This window comes from Pygoscelis adeliae, unplaced genomic scaffold (genome assembly GCF_000699105.1).
Source record: "Pygoscelis adeliae isolate BGI_AS28 unplaced genomic scaffold, ASM69910v1 Scaffold168, whole genome shotgun sequence".
NCBI lineage: Eukaryota > Metazoa > Chordata > Aves > Sphenisciformes > Spheniscidae > Pygoscelis > Pygoscelis adeliae.
In genome coordinates this window covers 4,887,923-4,895,128 of record NW_008825566.1, presented here as the reverse complement: position 1 = coordinate 4,895,128, position 7,206 = coordinate 4,887,923, and the positions used below count along the sequence as shown (strand labels likewise).

The 7,206-nt window shown below is 44.4% G+C and overlaps 1 protein-coding gene across 1 annotated transcript in view; it reads right to left on the bottom strand.

Moving 5' to 3' along the window:
* The window catches only part of CMPK2 (cytidine monophosphate (UMP-CMP) kinase 2, mitochondrial), a 14,684-nt gene that overhangs the window by 5,053 nt on the left and 2,425 nt on the right, over positions 1-7,206 (bottom strand). The window lies entirely within an intron of this gene.

Here is a 7,206-nt window from a genome sequence, read left to right as displayed (position 1 = left end):
CCCCCCCCCCCCCCCCCCCCCCAGCAAAAAAAGGTCACATTCCCACGGACTCCTGTGACTGAATCCTGGTGGTCTCCAAAAAAACCCCAAGAAGTGCAAACACACTCTGATGCTCTGGACTGGGCCAAAGAGACAAGCAAGCTGTAACCCAAATTGAACTGGTTTGCTGTGTTGCAGTGCCCAAGTAGCACTGAGCTGTCAGGGCATACTGGTAGCCTAAACCCGTTGTTCTGTTACTCCGTGCCTTGATAACAAGACTAACGGACTCAAATAATTTGGGAAGTAAAATGGACTTTTACAAGCCTGCAGTGTGTTCATAACTTTGTGATGGCCAATTTCGGCTTTCATCAGCTCAGGGGCAGGAACCAGAAGCTCTGCAAATAGCTGTAACTGTTAGTTTCCTGACAGCTGCTGTGAGTAATGTTGCCCAAAATGTGGATTCTGAGTTTTCAAAATATGTAAGTTGAAATGTAGGAGAACCTGCACCTCTGCAGAACCCTATTTCTCCCTTTCAATAGTTGGAAAACTGCCACTTAGAGATATCTAAAGTTAAGCTTCTGATGCATCTTCTGAAAGAATATACTCTACAAGCCAGTACACTCTGCAAGAAATTCCTCAGAAACTTGGTGTTTTCCTCCGGTCAGCTCAAACATGCTGCCCAAATTATCTTCTGCTTAGCGTATCTGCAAGGAGAGGGGAGCAGTTGGTAGGCAGTATCGGTTAGCTAGAGATCAGCTATACTAGTTGGAAACTGCCCATGCTGAGGAAGCTGGTGGAAGGCTGGGCCAGAACAGAAACTGGGAATGCAGCCTTGGAGGGTCTTCAGTACAGCCTCAGCAGCAGGTACAGAAAACAACTTTTTCAGGCGCAACGTGTCCTTTTTCATACCTGAAAACTCCAGTGTTGTTCCACATCACTCAAACACATGGCTATGGCTCCTGAGTATGGATGCCAGAAGAGAGTGGGCAAAACATGGTTCAGTATATAATAAGCCAATAGATGGTAATTTTAAGAACATAATATGCACTACTGAGTCAGACTAGTGGCTCTTCTCGCCCAATTATTTTGTCTCCAGCACCAGAAGAAAGTCATGCTGTGCATAAGCCTGGCTTATCCATGGTACCTTCCCGTGGTCCTCATGCTTCTCCAGCGTCCACAGTCACCAGATTAGGAATGTTAGACAGCACATCTTCACCTCTTCCTTTCAGCACCTATTTATGGTGCTGAAAAGCCATAAGCACCGGGGCAGATTATGGAGCAGTTCATCTTGAGGGCGCTCACAAGGCATGAGCGGGACAACCAGGGCATCAGGCCCAGCCAGCACGGGTTCATGGAAGGCAGGTCCTGCTTGACCAACCTGATCTCCTTCTATGACCAGGTGACCCGCCTAGTGGATGAGGGAAAGGCTGTAGATGTGGTCTACCTGGACTTCAGTAAGGCCTTTGACACCGTCTCCCACAGCATTCTCCTAGAGAAGCTGGCGGCTCACGGCTTAGACAGGTGGACTCTGCGCTGGGTCAAAAACTGGCTGGACGGCCGGGCCCAGAGAGTTGTGGTAAATGGAGTTCAATCCAGTTGGCGGCCGGTCACGAGCGGTGTTCCCCAGGGCTCAGTATTGGGGCCAGTTCTGTTTAATATCTTTATCAATGATCTGGATGAGGGGATCGAGTGCACCCTCAGTAAGTTTGCAGACGACACCAAGTTGGGCGGCAGTGTTGATCTGCTCGAGGGTAGGAAGGCTCTGCAGAGGGACCTGGACAGGCTGGATCGATGGGCCCAGGCCAACTGTATGAGCTTCAACAAGGCCAAGTGCCGGGTCCTGCACTTTGGCCACAACAACCCCATGCAGCGCTACAGGCTTGGGGAAGAGTGGCTGGAAAGCTGCCTGGCGGAAAAGGACCTGGGGGTGTTGGTCGACAGCCGGCTGAACATGAGCCGGCAGTGTGCCCAGGCGGCCAAGAAGGCCAACGGCATCCTGGCCTGTATCAGAAATAGTGTGGCCAGCAGGAGCAGGGAAGTGATAGTGCCCCTGTACTCAGCACTGGTGCGGCCGCACCTCGAATACTGTGTTCAGTTTTGGGCCCCTCACTACAAGAAGGATGTTGAGATGTTGGAACGTGTCCAGAGAAGGGCAACGAGGCTGGTGAGGGGTCTGGAGAACAAGCCTTATGAGGAGCGGCTGAGGGAGCTGGGGTTGTTTAGCCTGGAGAAAAGGAGGCTGAGGGGAGACCTCATTGCTCTCTACAACTACCTGAAAGGAGGTTGTAGCAAAAGTGGGTGTCGGTCTCTTCTCCCAAGTAACAAGTGATAGGACGAGAAGAAACGGCCTCAAGTTGCGCCAGGGGAGGTTTAGATTGGACATGAGGATAAATTTCTTCACCAAAAGGGTTGCCAAGGATTGGAAGAGGCTGCCCTGGGAAGTGGTTGAGTCACCATCCCTGGAGATATTTAAAAGACGTGTAGATGAGGCGCTTAGGGACATGGTTTAGTGGGCATGGTGGTGTTGGGTTGACGGTTGGACTCGATGATCTTGGAGGTCTCTTCCAACCTTAATGATTCTACGATTCTATGGTTCTATGGACCCTTGCTCCATAAATCTGTCTAAAACCCTTGTTGACTCTGTGATGCAGTCTACCTCCACAAACCCCTGTAGTCTCCAATTCCAGCAGCGCACAACCTGTTGCATATAAACAATTTTCTTTTATCTGTTTTAAACTCATATCCTACTTGTTTCAACAAGTGGCCCCTTCTAATAATATTGCTGACTTTGGTGAATAACAGTTCAACATTCAGCTTATTCATCACCTTCTTGGTTTTGTAAAGCTCACTCAGATTTCCTCCTCAGCTTTTTCATGTCAGAAATGACAGCCCCCATCTCTTGTAAGGCAGCTGCTTCATCCCCTTGATCTTTTAGATTCAAGGATAACTTCTTTAACTCCATGAGGTCCTGCTAAGATGTGGAGACCTGAACTGTACCACCAGTCAAGGTATGGCAATACATACCAAGGTTTCACAGAAAAGCAAAATAATGCCATCTGCCTTGTTCTCAGTACCTTTCTGGATGGGACTAAGCTTTTTGTTGATTTTTTTTTGCTGCTGCCTCCCACAGAGCCATTGATTTCAGAGGGGTAGCAACAGTGACTCTGAGATGTCTTTCCTGAGATGTAAGTGCCACTACTGAGCTCAGCATTAGGTATACAAGGTTTCGATTATTTTTTATTACGTTCATTGCCTTACCTTTACCTACACTGAAGCTTATCTACCACTTTTCTGTTCTTTCATTTATTTGAGGTCCAATTGACTTGCAGCCAAGTTTCACTTCAGAAGTGTTTGGAAAGCTGGTTGTATTCCTCACTGACCTCTCTGGCTCCTTGCTCTTCTGTTTTTCTGTTTTCCTGATGCCGCTGTTGCCTTTCCCCTCCCTGCTGACTAAATGGAAAGAGCTTACTTTCGTTTTCCCTTTTCCCTGCTCACCACCTTGCTATAAACTTGTTTACAAGCATTGCTGAGCCAAGTTGGTGGTGCTTCATTCTTCATTTATAATATGCTTATGAGATCATTTATAATAGGCATATGACGTCTGTCCTCCTGGCTAATTACTTAAAACTGTCTTCTTGCAAGATTTTAGGTCTTTCCCATCAGATTACACACAAACAGTTCAGGTAAAAACATAGGAAAAGAGAGTTGCCTTTTATGTCCAAGACAGATCTTTGTATTTAAAATCAGTGTAGAGAGTATGAATCTGTTTTGAAATTAACCTATGGTAAGTATTTTTCAGTTTCTTCACAAGGACCTTTATCATTTTGTCTTCTGAATAACATGAAATGATGTTGAAGAGCAAATGTGCTAATTATGTGAAAAACACTCTTCTGGAGCCTCTTCACATCTTTGAGGGCCCACTGTGCTTGCATGTAGCTGTAGGGAAGAGATACAGATACAGTAAGAAGCCATATGACCATTCAAAAACTTTTTGATCCACCCAAAGTGGAAAAGAGGAAAAAAACCTGACAAATAATCAACGTGTAACATTAAAAATATGAAGTGCACAGTCCTGTAATGTAGATAAACAGCTGTCTGAGACACAAGGCAGGAATTACTTAAGTTGAAGGCCTATAAAATGCATAGGTACATAAAATACACACAAATAGAATATAGGTGTTTTCATGCAGAATAAACTTTAAAGAACACCAATAAAGGGCCTTCCAGTAAAGATAAAGGTCTGCGGATAAGATCATAAGAACACAGAAGTTAGTATAGTGTTAGGCCAAGAGACCCTCCTCTTCTGCCCGTGACAGTGGCCAGTGCCAGATGTTTGGAGGAGAGTATGGAAAGGACACAGAAGGATCCTTCTCCCAACATCTTGTCCCAGATTCTAGGAGTCATCTGTTCAAATGCTTCTTGAGCTGGAGATCATGTGCATGCCATTAAGGGCCCATGGTGGACTTCTTTCAAATGTGCCTAATCTGTGTCTATATTTATAATGTGTGTTTCATATGTGTTTCATAACTTGATTGCATGTGGGTTTTAACTTTCTATTTGGTAATTTCAAAGGCACCCTTTGGATTCGTGCATCCCGAGGAGGGATTAGTCACTGCAAGTACAAGTTCCTTGACAGAATCCCATTTATGGTACTGCAGATGCAATGAGGGAGATCATTTCCAGCTGGGAGTGGAGTAAGAAGTAATACATTTATCAAATGCTAAAAACTACATCTGCCATTGCGTGACTTGCCTGGTTATCCTTAGACCACTTCTGGTCCTCACAGATGATGTGATAACAGCTCCTCCTTTAACCTTATTTATGTTACTGGTTCATGTCAGTAATTTGCTTTCCCTAGCAAGATACTGTTTGACTGGAACTGCCAACTAGCCACACTGGAGAAAGCAATCTCTTTATCTAAATAAATAAAAATACATTATTTAGATAAATAATATATCATTGTTTTAAAGTTTTGCTTTCCTAGCAACTAGGGAGCACAACAGCATTATCCATGTTTATCCAGTTGGATTCTTCCATGCTAGTTGTGTACCTATGTACCATCCAGTGCATCATTGCTACTATTATTCAATCATTTTTGAAAAATGTATGTTGAAAAGGTTTTTTGGTGCAGTTTTGCAGAACTGAAACATTTTGAGTACTGGGACTCCGTCATCCCACTGGAGGATGACTTCCATAGGAAAGAAAGGGAAGGAATCAGACCTCCTACTGCTTTCAAAGAACATCATCCTTTTTTGAGCCTCTTCTAGAAGGCTCCAGGACAGAAAATCTCATTACAGTTCTTGCTTGCAACATTCCCTGTAGATTCAAAGCTAGTGCATAAAAATGAACATTTGTGTTTTCTTGTAGGTCTCACAATAGAGCATGTTAGCTAGAACAGTTTGGGAAGCAAAATGTGAATGTCTTTCTTGCTGCTGCTAGGACTTGCACATCTGTAGGGGGCACATCATGGTCTGGGTTTACTTTGTGGGACTTCACAGTAATGCAAGAGTGTAATCTGAAAACATGCTTAGTTGAGGCAAAAAATAGAGACAGCTTTTATAATTGCCATTTTCTAAGAAAGCATAGATAAAATTACAGAGAACAGTAAGTCTTGAGTAAACTTGAGTGTTAGGTTCTCTGCATGTTTTGTTCCTTGAAACAGAACTCTTCCCTTTCAAAGAAAAACAGTTTAAAAATGGTAATGTTTTAGTTTACTGAGTCATTGAGCAACACTCTTCTGACATGCTCTTGGAGTGTTTGTGTATCAGATGTGAGTCTTGTGTTGAGAGAAATCGGTAACTCATTGGTACTGATTTTGGAAATGAAGAATTTTGAACCTAATTTTCCTATCCAGCTGAGGCACTAGTCAACGAGCTCAGGGCTGAGGCTGCAATAGGACTAGGTCACTGTGCCAGCCTCGGTGGATCTTTTGCAATGCCCAAACTTTGAGAAGATCAGGGAAGTTTCTGAGACAAGGTGAGCTAAATGATGATTTGTCACTTGCGATAAGATCGCTATGCCAAGCTAAATGCAGAGATTGTGAGCTTGGTGGTATACATAAATGTATATAGACACACACACACGTATCTACTCAGACACAACACAGAGTATTTCTTGAGATGCACAATTTGAAGTGTTGTGATTGTCTTTAAGATCTTGTGCTTACCACAAGTATTCTTAGTAACTGTACTCCCTATATCTGCATTGGCTCAACTTGACATGAACAAAAGATAGGAATGAGGTGAGAAAGGAATTTTAATTGGGGCCAGAGAAGATATGAAATAGGATAGAGTTCCTAACATGAAGCAGAAGGGATGTATGGAGCGAGAGGGAAACAGAGCATACCAGACTTCTCCAAATTAATCGAAACACTGAAACAACGAAGGAGTAACTTCAATGTCAGGTTTCAGTCTAAACTTGCATTGTCTTGTCTTTCTCCTTTCGCAATTCCATTTTCAAGTTTGTGATCAAAAAACCCTTTACTTTTTTAAAAGATCCTGCTTTCGTCTTTAAACTTGTGTCTTATGTAAACCTCAAGGAACTGGAAGGGCATGTTCCTCCCGTGGTAACTCGCTGAAATAGTCTCTGCTAAATTTAGGGAGTGTTTTGATTGTATAGAGCTCAACGATTGTGATGATGTGATGATTGTGATGATGATACGGTTGAGTGTTTATGGGTAAGGATGAGGGGGAAGGCCAATGAGGCAGATATCCTGCTGGGAGTCTGTTACAGACCACCCCACCAGGATGAAGAGGCGGATGAAGCGTTCTACAAGCAGCTGGCAGAAGTCTCTCAATCACTAGCCCTTGTTCTCGTGGGGTACTTCAACTTCCCGGATATCTGCTGGAAATACAACATGGCAGAGAGGAAGCAGTCTAGGAGGTTCCTGGAGTGTGTGGAAGACAACTTCATGACACAGCTGGTAAGCAAGCCAACCAGGGGAGGTGCCTCGCTTGACCTGCTGTTTACAAACAGAGAAGGACTGGTGGGAGAGGTGGTGGTCGGAGGCCGTCTTGGGCTTAGCGACCATGAAATGGTAGAATTCTCAATTCTTGGTGAAGTAAGGAGGGGGGCAGCAAAACCGCAACCATGGACTTCCAGAGGGTGGACTTTGACCTGTTCAGGATGCTGGTTGAGAGAGTCCCTTGGGAGACCATCCTGAAGGGCAAAAGGGTCCAGGAAGGCTGGATGTTCTTCAAGAAGGAAGTCTTAAAGGCGCAGGAGCAG